Raw genomic sequence first — 18,656 nt, forward strand, 5'->3', positions numbered from 1 at the left:
ATGTTAATATTTTAGATATGAACTATTACATAAATATACAAAATTAAAAATATTTTTTCCATTTTTGAGTTGATCATAACTAAATGTTCATTTAGTTTGTATATACATACACACACACACCCCAACTAAACACAAAAAAAGATTTATATTCCTGGGTTTTCCCTGACACTGATTCTAGGACAAAGCCTAATTGGGAACAAACCCTTGACTCAAAAAACCGTTGCTCTATATATACTCAATCTCCATTTTTGTCCTCAAGTCATGTCATTGTTATAAAATGATATTACACTGAAAAATGGTTTACCTGTACAGATTAAATGAGTGAATACAGCTAATAAGCTTATAAATATAAGATGCTTCAAGTAAAGCCTGCTCGAAAAGATTAAATATCTCCATTCTGCTCTGAGCCTCCGTTTCTTATGGCCTTGATTTACATGCAAAGAGCTGTAGTTTCTTTGGCAAGCCGATTTTCGGAACATTGGAGACTGTGTGTGTGTGTGTGTGTGTGTGTGTATGCGCGTGTGGGAGAGGTGTGGGTCTTGCAGAATGATAGAAATATAAGCAGGTACAATAAAAAAGACATTCATTACTCTTGAGGGGTTCAGAAAGGAGAACTTGTGTGGGCTGGCCCACCCCCTCCATGCGTCCTCGTTTCTATCGCTCACATTCATCGAGATCCACTGCAGCTTGGTTTTTCTTCTCTATCTCGGTTTCGTTCCCTGTCATTTCTTCATCTGCGATCGAATCTCTACTTATGTTTTTGCTGTAATATCACCTCGGGGCCCTGGCCTCCATGCATTCTCCTGTCAAAACACCCACACAGCTGGAAGACGGTGAAAGAAAAAGCCTATTTTTCTCAGCGTTCCTCATCTTTGACCGCTCTCGCATCCATTTCCCAAGTTATTATGTCCCTGACACTCATTTTCACCCTAAACAGAACGCACTGATGAGGATTCGAGCTTTTCTAGCTAAAAAAAAAAGTCACATTCATACTGGAAATAATTTCTCAAAAATCTCCATTCGGATCAAAAATTACATTCGAAGAGAAACTCAGAATATAATAGAAACTTGGTAGGCGCATAAATTAAACCACTTTATAATCATTTACATTTAGTCATTTGGCAGACGTTTTTATCCAAAGCGACTTACAATAATAATAATACAACCACCTAGCTATGTGCTAGAAACCTTGCAGAACACCTTAGAAACATAAGCAAGCACCATTCACATTTATGCATAAAATGTAAAAATCTCTCACAATCCATCACCTAATGAGAGATTCAGCCAGTAAGAAAATGAATGATGGATTTTAGATGACATTAATATGCGCAACATTCTGTTTTGTAAAAATTTTTGTGTGTGCTTGTTACGCCCCATGGCTCGAAAAGGACGTAACAAAAACGGGGACACACAGGAAAGTGCGGATATTATATAAGATTTATTAACAAAACAGAACTTTACAGAAAAAAAAACAATGTAACATGAAGCAGTCAGAAATCAGTGGTGTAAGGTTAAGTGAATGCATGAAATGTAATGAGCTGAAGTAATGTTGGATGCATAAAGTAAAATAACATTAAACCAAAACCAAACAAGACCAGGTCCAGAGTGCAGACCCCCAGGCCAGTGATCATGCAGCTTTTAAAAGGACGAGACAGGAAACCAACAGCAGGTGTCCTCGATGAACCCATCAGAGAACAATTAGCTGAGAGGCGGAGCAATCACACAAGTCGCCCAGGGATGACACGCATAACACATGGGTCGTCACACCCCACCCCTTAAGACAGGGGTCTGTCAAGAATCCCTGTAATAACAAAAAAAAAACAATTTTTAACTGCACTTCAGTTACCCAAAGGAGCACGCGACAGTGCATCAGCAACAATATTTTCAGATCCTCTAACATGTCGAATATCAAGGGAGTAAGCCTGCAGAAACAAAGACCATCGAATAAGCCTTTGGTTCGGGCAATGAAAAGAATTCAAAAACGTCAACGGATTGTGGTCTGTATGAACCACAACAGGTTGACCCAAACCAACATACACATCAAAGTGTTGTAATGCCCAAATCAAAGCCAAAGCTTCCTTTTCTATCACAGAATAATTCAGTTGATACGAGTTAAACTTGCGAAAGAAGAAACTGACAGGGCGGACCATGCCTTCCTTATCGTCCTGTTGGAGGACAGCCCCTGCACCAACTTGGCTTGCATCCACCTGTAACGAAAAAGGCCGCACAAAACAAGGGGCAGCGAGCACAGCAGAAGAACACAACAGAGATTTAACATTGTCAAAAGCCAGTACACAATGTGATGAGCAAACAAATTTTGCCTTGGCCTTTAAAAGATCAGTGAGCGGTGCGACAACTGAAGAGAAATTACGGCAAAAGGAACGGTAGTAGCCTACCAATCCTAAAAAACGCATAAGCTCCTTTTTTGTAGTAGGAACAGGATAGTCACAAATAGCCTGAACTTTAGCACTTAAAGGCCGTACCTCTCCATTCCCCACCACTTTGCCAAGATAGGTTATAGTAGCCTGAGCAAAGCTACATTTTGCCAGATTCACGGTCAGTTTGACCTCTGACAAACGCCTCAAAACAGCACACAAGCGTTTTAAATGGGAATCCCAACTATAGGGTTGGGCATCGAGAACCGGTTCCAACTTGGAACCGTTAAAAAAATAACGATGCCATTGGAATTGTTTCTAAAATTTGTTTTCGATTCCGATCATCGGTTCCAAACGCGCAAGTTTTGGTTTCCATTGTGGCCACCGTATTTCCGGAAGTGCTTGCCGCGCGCTTGTTCAGTTGCAGCTATGGAGCACGGTAAGCGGCGCTCAAAGTTGTGTGTGGCTTTATTTCACACTAAAAAAGCCTGGGTCGGCACAGTGCAACACATGTGACAAAATGATATCTTGCACGGGAGGATGCACTACGAATATGACGAAACACCTACGCCTGTATGATGTACAAATTAAGGAGTGTAGCGTGTTTGACGTGCTGCGCAGGTCCACTGTCTCGTCCTCCTTGGGCAACCCTGCGCTAACCAACGTTAGTAACGTTACCTCGTCACAACAATCAGGTAAGTGACAACAATAAAGCGCTTGACCAAATTTTGTGAACAACAACGTTACTGAAATATTTTTTTTCCCTCGTAGATGAATGTAGCGTTATGCAAATTGCCCACGCTAGTAGCAGTCCTAATATTACTGCTGCTAATGCTAAACCGGTGGAGACTCGTTGTGAAACTCCATTCACATTGGCAGCAAAGCAGGGGAAAATGCCAGCGGAGAAAGTGGAAGAGTGCCACAGAAAAGTTACCGCATATGTGGTAATTTTCTCCTACATGGGCTGCAGCTCCTAAAACTAAAACTCATATTGAATCAAAATAAGATTATCCTCTGTGAAATCAAATGAGCCTGTGACATGTTTTGACTCCAGCCCACAAAGAATCGGAATTGAGAATCGAAAAGAACCGAAATCGAAAGGAAGAATCGGAATCGGAATCAGAATCGTTCAAATCAAAACGATGCCCAACCCTACCCAACTATCACTGAACACTACAAGGTCATCTAAATACACCGCACACCCCTCGAGGCCTGAAACTACTCGGTTCATCAGCCGCTGAAAGGTGGCAGGTGCATTTCTTAGCCCAAAACTCATGACCCGGTACGAAAAGAGGCCTGATGGAATTACAAACGAGGAAATTTCCTGAGCTCTTTGACTCAAAGGCACCTGCCAATACCCTCTCAGCAGGTCAAGCTTGGTTACAAATTTGGCAGACCCAACCTGGTCAACGCAATCATCCACTCGTGGAAGTGGGAAACAATCAGGCTTTGTTATACCATTAAGTTTACGGAAGTCTGTGCAAAACCTTACCGAACCATCAGACTTTGCAACCAGCAGGCAAGGAGATGCCCAGTCTGAATTCGAAGGAATTGCTATGTCGTTTCCCACCATATACTTGATCTCTGCTTCCATCAACTTTCGTTTCTCTGGTGAAACTCTATAATAACGTTGTTTAATAGGAGAAGCGTTACCCACATCAATATCATGTTCCGCCCAATCGGTTCGTGTTGGTGCATCTCCAAACAATTCTGGAAAACTCTGCAACAAAGAAATCAAATCCACAGACTGTGAGGGTGGCAAGTGAACAAGAGCAGCGGCAAGATTTTCCAAAGAATCAGTATTATTTAGTCGTCCACGCAAAACACTATCATCAGGTTCATAACCCTCTTTCGCCAACTCTTTCTCACCTGAACAAAACTTAATATCAGACACCGCAAATAGTACTGAATGAATAGAACTTTCACTATTCGACTGAAACCTCTCATAGTATGGTTTCAACAAATTCACGTGATATAACTGAGTAGATCTCCTCCGATGCGGGGTTGCCACTATATAATTTTCATCACTCAGTCTACGTTTTACCACATATGGGCCCTCAAATTTTGCTTCAAAAGGAGAAGACTGCAAAAGACGTGACACAAGAACCTGGTCTCCTGGTTCAAAAACACGACGTTCAGTTTTACGATCATACAGACGTTTCATATTTTCCTGTTGCTTTTCAAGCTTAACACTGGCCAACTGTCTTGCTTGAATCAATCTCTGACGAAATCCATCAACATATGAAAGTAAATTTTTTGGTGAATCTGAACTTTTAACTGAATTCTGAAGAACAGCCAAAAGGCCACGAACCTTGTGACCAAAAATTAAGTCGTTAGGGCTAAATCCAATGCTTTCTTGTACAACCTCACGTGCAGCCAGTAATAACCAGGGCAATCCCTCTTCCCAATCTCTATCCAACTGCACACAATAAGCACGAAGGAGAGATTTCAAAGTTTGATGAAACCTCTCCAACGCTCCTTGACTTTGTGGATGATATGCACTAGCAAGATTATGCTTAATTCTTAGCTGTTTCAAAACTTGTTGGAAAAGATGAGATGTAAAATTTGCACCTTGATCACTCTGAATGATTCTAGGAATACCAAAAATTGACATAAACTGTGACAAAGCTCTTACAATTGACCGTGATGTAATTGTGCGCAAAGGGTAGGCAGAAGGGAAACGGGTAGCTAGACACATAATGGTAAGCAAATATTTGCTTCCTGACTTTGAACAGGGTAGAGGACCCACGCAATCCACAACAACATGTTCAAAGGGTTCACAGTCTGCTGGAATGGGATTCAACGGGACCGGTTTTAAGTTCTGATTTGGCTTACCACTAACTTGACAAGTGTGACACTTTTTAATGTAACTTGAAATATCACGCTTTAACCGTGGCCAAAAAAAATAACGCAAAACCCGATCATAGGTTTTCTTGACCCCAGAGTGACCAGATTTATCATGAGCAACTTCCAAAACAATAGAACGAAACTTTGTGGGAACAACCACTTGAACAATAGGATCACCAACAAAATCCTCACCATGAGGACTCCACTTCCTCAGCAAAAGTCCGTCCTGAACAAAGTATGCTCTGGCAACATCAGGTACATCACTGTCAGAAAAAACAAGAGCAAATAATTCAGCCAATGAAGAATCTGAATGTTGTTCCTTACTCCATTCATCTGAGGAGAAAGAAAAAGACAGAGCAGACAAATCAGGCATTGAAAGAGAAACAGCTGCCTTCGGCACTCTTTTGGCTTCACCGGTCAGCACACGCTCAGCATTTTTAGTCATAGACCGAGTTGCAACAGCCACAGGGTCTCCCTTTACAACTACCTGGATAACATCCCCCTCAGACAAAACCACAGGAGACAAAGGTACATTAGGCCAAACACGGTCTCCTGCCAATTTATTACCTAAAATAAGGTGAACACCTTCAATTGGTAAAACAGGACGCAGTCCTACCACTACCTCACCAGTCACCAAATCGGAATGAAGCTTTACTTTATGTAAAGGAACTGATAGTGTATTCAAACCCATTCCCCGAACTAACATACTCTCTCCAGTTTCAGATTGCGAGGAAAATGGCAAAATGGACTCTAAAATGAAACTATCCACAGCTCCAGTGTCACGCAAAATTTTAATAGGAACTTCCACAGATCCATCCAACAATGACACTCGACCTTCTGTAATGAAAGGAGCATAAGTAGACAAATAATCATTAGAAAATTTAGTCTCAGGCTCAAAATCACCTAAATGAAAAGAATTGGCGATGGCAGCAGGCTTAAATTTACTGGTTTCAACACGTTTATTTTTACTTTTAAGTACCAAACAGTCCGCTTTCCAATGTCCTTTTCCATGACAATAGTTACATATTTTTGATGAATCAAATTTGTTGGAAAAAATGCGACCGGACTGGGACGTGATATTTATCAAACGAGCTGCACTCGCTTCCTCCCGTGTCTGCCAACAGCCGCAGTAGTCCTGTGAATAAGTACAAAGTTATCAGCCAATGCAGCAGCCTCCTCTGGAGACTGAACATTGTGTTCATTGACATACGTCGCAATTTGATCCGAAACAGATGTTTTAAACTGTTCAACTATAATCAACTCAAGCAATTTATCAAATGTTTTCACATCAAGAGATACGCACCAACGTGTAACATGTCGCTTTAAATCTCGTACAAACTCCAAATGAGTCTGGCCTGAAACCATCGTGCATGACCTAAATCGTTGACGATAGGTTTCAGGCACACACTCATACACTTTTAACACTGCCGACTTAACCGTATCATACTCTTTACACTCATCAGTAGTTAAAGCAGAAAAAGCTAACTGTGCCTTACCAACTAACACGCACTGTAACAACAACACACAGTTTGTCTTGGACCAACCCTGAATTTCAGCGACACGTTCAAAAAGAGAAAAAAAAACATCCGGATCATGTTCATTGAATTTAGGAACAAGTTTTAAATTTTGATGGAGCGGAAAACTTCCACAAGCAGCAGATTCCACTGAACTATCAGTATTCAACTTACTTTCCTGTATCAGTTTGAGTTTTAAATACTCCAGCTCCATTTTTGCCTTTTCTAACTCAAGTTTACCCTGTTCAGATTTTTGCTTCATTCTCTCATGATCCATTTGCAATAATAATAACTCCTTTTGTTGATCAAAGGTTAAAACTGACTGTAAAGCAGATACGCTTTGTGCCTGCACGTCTTCAGTCTGCTCCATTTCAATTGATAAAATTCCTTTTTCCATCAACTTATTTTTCAACTCACTTTTAATAGTATTTTCTTTTAATCTCTTATCACTAATTTTAATTTCATAAAACTCCGCGATTCTTAAGAGTTGCTCTTTTGTGCATTTATTCAACAATACATGTGACGGCGATTTAGCAAACTTTTCAACACTAGCCATAAAACCCTTCACAGACCGTAAGCAACTAATTGTGCAATCAAACACTTGGAATTTTCCCCCTATCTACCTCTTTCAAATAAGCAACCTATCTAACTTACTAAAAACTAATCTTCATGCAGTTACCGGCGGGGGGAAATTAAGCACATGAACCCAATGGGTGAAATTGCAACCGGTTAAACCAGCGACAATCACAACACCATGGAAGTGCTCCCGAGACAACCGCTACTACCCGCTTTCACCACAACACTACAAAAACAAAACGACATGTCTCAAAAGAAACACGTCGCTAAGCCTAACTGGGAAAAACTCCAAGTTAAATAAACAAATTTGCACAAGAGTCACTTACCCGTCTGTTCATGACTTCAAACGGCGATCACTTTCAGGTGTCCCCTAACACGACTAAATTGCAACGTGACACCAAACTATTCAAATCGGATTTCCCTCAAAACATCACGAGCAAATAAACGTTTCAAACTGTGTTCAAACGAATGAATGAAATCCAAAACAACACACGACAAAACTAACAAATTTATCAAACATTTCAATCATTCTTACACTACCGAACTAATTCTACTATGAAGAGGACGAGCCCCCATTTGTTACGCCCCATGGCTCGAAAAGGACGTAACAAAAACGGGGACACACAGGAAAGTGCGTATATTATATAAGATTTATTAACAAAACAGAACTTTACAGAAAAAAAAACAATGTAACATGAAGCAGTCAGAAATCAGTGGTGTAAGGTTAAGTGAATGCATGAAATGTAATGAGCTGAAGTAATGTTGGATGCATAAAGTAAAATAACATTAAACCAAAACCAAACAAGACCAGGTCCAGAGTGCAGACCCCCAGGCCAGTGATCATGCAGCTTTTAAAAGGACGAGACAGGAAACCAACAGCAGGTGTCCTCGATGAACCCATCAGAGAACAATTAGCTGAGAGGCGGAGCAATCACACAAGTCGCCCAGGGATGACACGCATAACACATGGGTCGTCACAGTGCTGTTCTGCACACACACTGTTATGCTTATTATTAAACTTATTTAAACTTAATTTTGAGATTATTGTACATTTAATTGTAATTTTTATTAAAAAATAAATAGAAAACACACTGACAAAACACTGCTACTTCTATATATATATATATATATATATATATATATATATATATATATATATATATATATATATATATATATTAAAAAAAATTATATTTCAAGTAAACGCTGTTCTTTCTATTCTATTCATTAAGGAAGCCTGAAAGAAGCATCACGGTTCCCACAAAAAGGTTTCAACCTTGATAAGAAGAAATGTTTCTTGAGCACCAAATCAGCATATCATAATGATTTCTGGATAATTATATGATATTGAGCACTGAATTATGCATGCTAAACATTCAGCTTTGCCATCACAGGAATAAATGACATTTTAAATGATTAAATAGCCTATATATTAAAACTCAAAACTAAATTTAAATTGTAATAATATTTCACAATAGTAATGTTTTCACTGTATTTTTGATCAAATAAATGTACATTTACATTTACATTTAGTCATTTGGCAGACGCTTTTATCCAAAGCGACTTACAATTAGAGATCGACCGATATATCGATTTACCGATATTTTTCCCGATATTTAAGCATTTTTCCATAATCGTATATCAGTTTTGTAATATCGGATTCCCCGATAAACACCGCCATCTTGCGGACGTTTTGAGAATTGCGCGCAGGATCGCAATTGCAGCGCGTCTGAGGGGAGACGAGACAACAACGGCGTGCAGGTACTTGATTTGCTGTAGTTAGTAAACTATTTAATATTACAGTCATTAATGCACAAATTAGATGTATTACATAAATGCCTGATATATAGTTTATGCAACTTGGCTCTAAGAAATATGATAAATAAGATACTCTGTCAAGCCCTGTCCCTATAAAGATATAACTTTGCCTGAAATAACACAGCCATGAATTAGAGCATGTTGGAAATAAAAGCGCTGAATTGAATTCTCTCTCTCTGTGGTCTATTAGTCTCGTGAAGTCGGAGTCACGTAGATAATCCGTCAAGTCCTCTCCAAATAAAGACGTAACTTTGCACGAATTAAATAATACAGCCATTAACGATTGCATGTTGGAAATAAAAGCATTGAATGTAATTCTCTCTCTGTTGTCTATATGCTCATCGTTATTCTCGTGAAGCCGCTTTCATATTGCAGTTCACTCAGCGGTTGATGCTCAAGAAATGCTCAGCACGGCCACTGCATGTAACTTTTAACAAGATTCACTTTTTGAAACACCCTAAATTGTATTAACACTTACTATATAACCATTATTTAGTTTATAAACATCTAAATTAATACAACTCTATGGGAATTCTCTGCAATCGATCGCAGTTTGAGTAGCCTATAGTTCTGTGTAAAGGCATATAAACCGCGCTGTCAGCAGCATAATTTAGAGCATGCCAGTTGAGAAATGCAATAAAATACAATGCTTGTTATATTCCAATATTCCAGAGAATATTATTATATTCCGTGAATTAACATTATCCAGTGCTTATAAACCTACTAAAACTGTAGTAAAAATGAAGTTGATATGACTCCTGTTCTTTATTTATTTTCTCCATTTGAAGACATTAGCCATACTACGTTTATTTTGCTTACTGCTAATATTAGTGTTGCTGCTAAAGCTTTTTATTGTTGTAATACGAAGATTAAATTTAACATGACAGGGCTCTAGACTGCGACCAAAATGGTAATTTTTTGCGAGTTAAAATTTGACGTGGTCGCATTTGTACGAGTGCATGGTCTGCGCTACTCCAAAGCGTCTGCTTCATACAGCGCGCGCTGCCAGCCGCAGCACATTATAGCAGGAGTCAGATTTCACTGATCACGTGAAGAGAGGTGCTTTCAGCACGAGCGCTTAGTGGGTAGAGCCTGGTTTATACTCGGCGCGTCAGCACGAGCGCGAAGGTGCGCGTCGCGGACGGAGCGCAACGGAGGATTTTGTTTTCAAACTAAAGTAAAAGACCGCTTCTTAAACCAGAGAAGGTGAACATGCAAGTCCTGTCAGCCACAGCCAGTTTAGTTTTACTTTTCTTTTTGTTTTCGTTTTGAGAAGCTTGTTATCTTTGCTGTTTACCTCACGTTACGCTATAGAGGCTTTCCTTAATTAAAAAAAAAATATTCATATTTATTTGCTTCCTCAGAGTTTGCTAAACATTCTGTAATATACTCGGTATATAGCATGTGGTGTGTCCTATGCCATGCCTCGTCTTATTCGTTTTTGTTGATAAATGTTATGTAAGAGTTTGTCATTGTCAACGTACTGTTTTATTAGGGCCCAAGCCAGTAAGGCGCAGGGCCCTATTGTTCTTCTAAGGATTATTATTAGGGCCCAAGCCAGTAAGGCGCAGGGCCCTATTGTTCTTCTAAGGATTATTATTTTTTTTATTATTTTTTATTTCGACTATCCGGGTACTTTTGGGGGCCTTAACGTGCCCGAAAACTCTTGAAAATTGGCACGCACATTGGAACCTGCGGCCATTAGGACGCCACAGACGCTGGGACCCGGGCGTGGCACAGGGGCTCTACGGCGCCCCCTGGAAGATTGTCAGAAATCTTGATGTATAGCTCACACATACTTGCACGTATTCATATGAAACTCGGTACACATATAGAACTCATTGAGCCGAACAACTTTCACGCTGCATGTCTTAGGCTCCGCCCAACAGGAAGTCGGCTATTCAGGGCTGTTTAAAAAGCGCATGCTCTGGAATTTGATATACTCCTCTGAGGATTTCCATACGATTGCCACCAAACTCGGTGAACATGATCTCAAGACATTGGGGACGCTAAATTGCGAAGATATTTTTGATATGTCGAACGGTTTGCCCGTGGCGAGGCGATGAAATTATGGCGAAAAATGAGACCCAGGAAATGCCTAATAACGTCCACATACATTGTATGATGTAGATCAAACTTCAGTGGTTTGTTCGTTGTATGATGCCGATCGGATAGATGTGACTATTATGACTGAAAGTTATAGCGCCACCAACTGGCTGCAGGAAGTGTGTCGTTTTCAAAATGCTTTGAATTCAGCATCTTATTTTTACTCGATTTGCTTCAAACTTCACCAGAATAATGTCAAAACACGGCCGATGTAAAACTGTGAAGGGAATATTGATATCTAAAATTATGTTGCCATGGCAACGTGTCAAAGTTGAAAATTCGTTTCTGGTGATTTTGAGGCAGATAACATGTTTAGAATGTCATGAAACTCAACACACATATCAGTATTAATGATAGTTAGACACTGGAAAAAGCTCATAAACGGGCGTGGAAGAGGCACTCTATAGCGCCACCTTTTGTCAAAAATGGGGGGGTTAGTTTTAGCTACAGACACTAAACTCGGTACATAAATTGTTCTTATTAATCCGGACAACTTTCTAATTTACAGTCATTAGCTACGACCAACAGGAAGTCGGCTATATTTATTTTAAAGTGGGTTTTTTTTTAAAACAGGCTGTAAACAAATTCATACTCCTCCAAACAGAAACACGTAAATCACACCAAACATTTTTTCTCATGATGCCAAAATACTGAAGATGCTAAATTGCGGACGGATTTAGGATATCTTGAACGATGATTTAATGGCAATTTATTAAAGTTACTGTAAAAAATAGATTTTTTTTTTTTTTTTTTTTTATCTTTTAAGAGCAGCTTCCAAACACTTCATAAAAAATTACATGCACATAACAATACAGTCTGAGGATATGTGATTAATTTCATGAATTTACAATACACTATGGAGAGCAGAAAATTAAAAAACTATCAGAGAGTTATTAAACTGCTGAGTGAGAGCTCCTGCCAGTCTGCCTCTGATTGAGGGGTGGGGGTGGGGTGGGCTGTCAGTGACTGTGTGGATTGAGGCAGTGGGTGAGAGAGAGAAAGAGAGAGAGAGGGTCTGTTTTTTAAAATCTTAAAAAAATGCTTATAAATCATTAAAGATTTTTATAACACTTTATAATAAGGTCTCATTTCTTAACATTAGGAAATGCATTAATTAACTGAACTAACAATGAAAAATATATTTTTACAGCATGTTAATTCTTCCATGTTAGTATGAAATAACAAAGAACAATTTTTTTTAAAGCATTTATTAATCTTTTTAATGTTAGAAAAATAGTCATGTTCAAAAGATAAACTTTAAAATTTAATAATATATTAACACATTTTGGAATTAATATTGATCAATATTAAATGGTATATAATTATTAATGATTTTATATATATATATATATATATAATGATAGCTACAGACACCAAACTCGGTACATAAATTGTTCTTATTAATCCGGACAACTTTCTAATTTACAGTCATTAGCTACGACCAACAGGAAGTCGGCTATATTTATTTTAATGTGGGTTTTTTTTTTTTAAACGCGCTGTAAACAAATTCATACTCCTCCAATCAGAAACACGGAAATCACACCAAATATTTTTTCTCACGATGCCAAAATACTGAAGATGCTAATTGCAGACAGATTTAGGATATCTTGAACTGCGTTTTAATGGCAATTTATTAAAGTTACAGTAAAAAAGAGAAAACTTTTTTTTTTTTTTTCTTTTAAGAGCAGCTTCCAAACACTTCATAAAAAATTACATACACAGAACAAGACAGTCTGAGGATATGTGATTAATTCATGAATTTACAATACACTATGCGGAGGAGAACATTTTAAAACTATCAGAGATCTCCTGTCTCTGTGCTTCTAATGTTTGCGGTGGGTGACTGGGTGGGTGAGTTCAGTGAGTGTGGAGGGGGAGAGAGAGAGAGAGGGGGTCTGTTTAAACATCTCAATAAAATCCTTAAAAAATGCTTATAAAGCATTAAAGGTTTTGATAACACTTTATAATTAAGTCTCATTTGTTAACAGTAGGGAAGGCATTAATTAACATGAACTAACAATGAAAAATATATTTTTTACAGCATGTTAATTCTTCATTGATAGTATGAACTTACAATGAACTAACAATGAACAAAATATTTGTAATATTAGAAAAATAGTCATGTTCAAAAGATAAAACATTAAAATGTAATAATATATTAACACATTTTGGAATTGATTTTGATCAACATTAAATGGTATATATTTATTAATGATGTAAATTAACAACAGTTAAATAATGTTGTTTTTTAACATTGGTTAATTCACAAATAACATTAAATATTAACAATATATTTTTTACTTTATTCATTTGTGTTAGAAAAAATTATTAATGTTAGTTAATGGAAAAATAAATCATTAAAAAATGCTTATAAATCATTAAAACCTTTGGTAACTATAATAATTTCTCATTTGTTAGCATTTGTAAATGCATTAACTAACATGAACTACCAATGAAAAATATATTTTCACAGAATTTAAAGTTTTATATGTTGTTCTGTGTGTGTGTGTGTGTTTCACAGAGTTGATGGTTTGGATTAACCCTTTAATTGCCGTATCCCTTAAAACCAAACTGCCAGAGGGTTACTGTGATGCGTGTGCTCGCTGGGCACCGTTTTATCGATGCCACCGGGGTGGCGTATGCTGACGGCTTGGGCCCGTCATCGCTGCTTGCAGCTATATTTTTTTTTTTTTTTTTTTTTTTTTTTTTTTTTTTTTATTTCAATCATCCGGGCACTTTTGGGGGCCTTAACGTGCCCGAAAACTCTCGAAAATTGGCACGCACATTGGAACCTGCGGCCATTAGGACGCCGCTGAGGCTGGGACCCGGGCGTGGCACAGGGGCTCTACGGCGCCCCCTGGAAAATTGTCAGAAAACTTGATGTATAGCTCACACATACTTGCACGTATTCATATGAAACTCGGTACACATATAGAACTCATTGAGCTGAACAACTTCCGCACAGCATGTCTTAGGCTCCGCCCAACAGGAAGTCGGCTATTCAGGGCTGTTTAAAAAGCGCATGCTCTGGAATTTGATATACTCCTCTGAGGATTTCCATACGATTGCCACCAAACTAGGTGAACATGATCTCAAGACATTGGGGACGCTAAATTGCGAAGATATTTTTGATATGTCGAACGGTTTGCCCATGGCGAGGCGATGAAGTTATGGCGAAAAATGAGACCCAGGAAATGCCTAATAACGTCCACATACATTGTATGATGTAGATCAAACTTCAGTGATTTGTTCGTTGTATGATGCCGATCGGATAGATGTGACTATTATGACTGAAAGTTATAGCGCCACCAACTGGCTGCAGGAAGTGTGTCGTTTTCAAAATGCTTTGAATTCAGCATCTTCTTTTACCTCGATTTGCTTCAAACTTCACCAGAATAATGTCAAAACACGGCCGATGTAAAACTGTGAAGGGAATATTGATATCTAAAATTATGTTGCCATGGCAACGTGTCAAAGTTGAAAATTCGTTTCTGGTGATTTTGAGGCAGATAACATGTTTAGAATGTCATGAAACTCAACACACATATCAGTATTAATGATAGTTAGACACTGGAAAAAGCTCATAAACGGGCGTGGAAGAGACACTCTATAGCGCCACCTTTTGTCAAAAATGAGGGGGTTAGTTTTAGCTACAGACACCAAACTCGGTACATAAATTGTTCTAATTAATCCGGACAACTTTCTAATTTACAGTCATTAGCTACGACCAACAGGAAGTCGGCTATATTTATTTTAATGTGGGTTTTTTTTAAAAACGGGCTGTAAACAAATTAATACTCCTCCAAGCAGAAACACGGAAATCACACCAAACATTTTTTATCATGATGCCAAAATACTGAAGATGCTAAATTGCGGACGGATTTAGGATATCTTGAACGATGATTTAATGGCAATTTATTAAAGTTACAGTAAAAAATATAATTTTTTTTTTTTTTTTATCTTTTAAGAGCAGCTTCCAAACACTTCATAAAAAATTACATACACAGAACAATACAGTCTGAGGATATGTGATTAATTTCATGAATTTACAATACACTATGCTTAGGAGAAAATTTAAAAACTATCAGAGAGCTCTTAGACTGCTGAGTGAGAGCTCCCTGCCAGTCTGCAGCTGAGTGAGGGGTGGGGGTGGGGTGGGGTGTGAGTGACTGTGTGAGTGACTGTGTGGATTGAGGCAGTGGGTGAGAGAGAGAAAGAGAGAGAGGGTCTGTTTTTTAAAATCTTTAAAAAATGCTTATAAATCATTAAATAAGGTCTCAATTCTTAACATTAGGAAATGCATTAATTAACGTGAACTAACAATGAAAAATATATTTTTACAGCATGTTAATTCTTCCATGATAGTATGAACTAACAAAGAACAATTTTTTTAAAGCATTTATTAATCTTTTTAATGTTAGAAAAATAGTCATGTTCAAAAGATAAACTTTAAAATGTAATAATATATTAACACATTTTGGAATTAATATTGATCAACATTAAATGGTATATAATTATTAATGTTTATATATATATAATGATAGCTACAGACACCAAACTCGGTACATAAATTGTTCTTATTAATCCGGACAACTTTCTAATTTACAGTCATTAGCTACGACCAACAGGAAGTCGGCTATATTTATTTTAATGTGGGTTTTGTTTTTAAACAGGCTGTAAACAAATTCATACTCCTCCAAACAGAAACACGTAAATCACACCAAACATTTTTTCTTATGATGCCAAAATACTGAAGATGCTAAATTGCGGACGGATTTAGGATATCTTGAACGATGATTTAATGGCAATTTATTAAAGTTACAGTAAAAAAGAGAAAACTTTTCTTTTCTTTTTTTTCTTTTAAGAGCAGCTTCCAAACACTTCATAAAAAATTACATACTCAGAACAATACAGTCTGAGGATATGTGATTAATTTCATGAATTTACAATACACTATGCGGAGGAGAAAATTTAAAAACTATCAGAGTTCTCCTGTCTCTGTGCTTCTAATGTTTGCGGTAGGTGACTGGGTGGGTGACTGACTGTGTGAGTTCAGTGAGTGTGGAGGGGGAGAGAGAGAGGGAGAGAGAGAGAGGGTCTGTTTAAACTTCTCAATAAAATCCTTAAAAAATGCTTATAAAGCATTAAAGGTTTTGATAACACTTTATAATTAAGTCTCATTTGTTAACAGTAGGGAATGCATTAATTAACATGAACTAACAATGAAATATATATTTTACAGTATGTTAATTCTTCATTGATAGTATGAACTTACAATGAACTAACAATGAACAAAATATTTTTTATATTAGAAAAATAGTCATGTTCAAAAGATAAAACTTTAAAATTTAATAATATATTAACACATTTTGGAATTGATTTTGATCAACATTAAATGGTATATATTTATTAATGATGTAAATTAACAACAGTTAAATAATGTTGTTTTTTAACATTGGTTAATTCACAAATAACATTAAATATTAACAATATATTTTTTACTTTATTAATTTGTGTTAGAAAAAATTATTCATGTTAGTTAATGGAAAAATAAATCATTAAAAAATGCTTATAAATCATTAAAAGCTTTGGTAACTATAATAATTTCTCATTTGTTAGCATTAGTAAATGCATTAACTAACTTCAACTACCAATGAAAAATATATTTTCACAGAATTTAAAGTTTTATATGTTCTGTGTGTGTGTGTTTCACAGAGTTGATGGTTTGGATTAACCCTTTAATTGCCGTATCCCTTAAAACCAAACTGCCAGAGGGTTACTGTGATGCTTGTGCTCGCTGGGCACCGTTTTATCGATGCCACCGGGGTGGCGTATGCTGACGGCTTGGGCCCGTCATCGCTGCTCGCAGCTATATTTGTTGTTGTGCTTTTTAATTAAGAATAACAATGAATCCATCTTTTGTTTTAGTCTTAAAAAGTGAAAGGTGTATAGATATAAACAAAAGACAATGATCGTTTCTTGTAAAATGTGACACCAAGATCGCAAATTTGAAAGTGAAAGCGCACGAAAAAAGGAATTCCTGACCACAAAATTTAAATCACAAATACAGATGAAAAAGAACGAGTTGAATGTTGAACACTTTCGTTACCATATAACTATAAACTATGATAAAAGTTCATCAGCATGCATTGATTAATCAAATGTGCAAAAACAAAAAACAAATTGCAAACAAATTATGTGCTCCTGAGACCAACTGAGAAAGTTAGTAGCAAAAGTGAGATCAGTGGGAAGAATGAGTCTAGAGCCCTGCATGAAAGACTGCTAATTCTCAAAACATTTTTTGTTAAGATGACTGAAAGGAGGAAAAACCAAAGTGAAGTATGGACTTACTTCACACAGTCATTTATTTACTTTATAACAGTAAATAAATATCGGTTCTGCATATCGGTTATCGGGCACATAAGCATGCAAATAATTGGTATCGGTTATAAAAAATCAATATCGGTCGATCACTACTTACAATTGGGGAATACAAAAAGCGATTCATCTTGAAGAAATGTAGCATTCTTTCCAAAACATTAAAAATCTTACCGACCCCAAACTTCTGAATGGTAGTTTATGTAGTTATTAAAGAGCTGATTGCATTTAAAAGTGTAAACTGATAAGAAATATTGGTTGACGTGATTATTGGCCAATCTCTGAAGGTATCAATCAGTGTAGCAAAGTATCATGGTATTGATGACATCTGATGCCATTACTGTACCAACACAGCACTAATGGTCTACTAGTACACACACTGACTAATAAAGCAGCACACAACCAAATAAATCACCTGTTTTAAGATATCTAAGTAGAAGAGGCTAATTTTATGATGAAATGAGACGTTTTTAATGTCAGATCAGATTTTAATCACTGGTCTGTCTCTGGTGTGGACGCAGTTAGTGACTTCCTGTCTACCTCGATGACAAAGAGACAGCCCAGCTGAGCACAGAGCGACCAGGCATGTCCGACCCATTTGTCAGCTCAGGTGCTGATGGGGGGATGATGATGAAAGTGTGCAGAAAGTCAGAGGGATTGATGTGTCATTATCCAGTCCGAGCGTCAGGCAACTATCTGAAACTCATGCAGCAGTTTTACTGGTACATTGAAGCATCTAAAAAACCCAGAGTATCATGTCATCTTTTCAAGAACAGGAAATTCACAGTAGATGCGGGCAAGATGTGGCCTGACTGCAATGGTAGGCTGAGCTATTTTAATCTGAGAGCAGTTTCCACATTCTTCTGTGAGTTACTTAGATCTTTGATGGATTGCAAAGCGAGCGTTTCTCCTTCACGTGCCCAACCTACCAAACCTCATTTGTTATGGTGTCTCGGACTCACAAGCAAACAAGACTTGGACCCCCACGGACCACATGTATAACAAATGGGGTCTACATTAAAGGGATTGCACAAAAGACAAC

At 37.5% G+C, this 18,656-nt stretch overlaps 1 protein-coding gene across 1 annotated transcript in view; it reads right to left on the reverse strand.

The window, feature by feature from the left end:
* Window positions 1-18,656, reverse strand: part of LOC306855472 (calcium/calmodulin-dependent protein kinase kinase 2-like) — a 40,935-nt gene that overhangs the window by 19,189 nt on the left and 3,090 nt on the right. The window lies entirely within an intron of this gene.

The sequence above is a fragment of the Barbus barbus genome (genome assembly GCF_936440315.1).
Source record: "Barbus barbus genome assembly, chromosome: 36".
Classification (NCBI taxonomy): domain Eukaryota; kingdom Metazoa; phylum Chordata; class Actinopteri; order Cypriniformes; family Cyprinidae; genus Barbus; species Barbus barbus.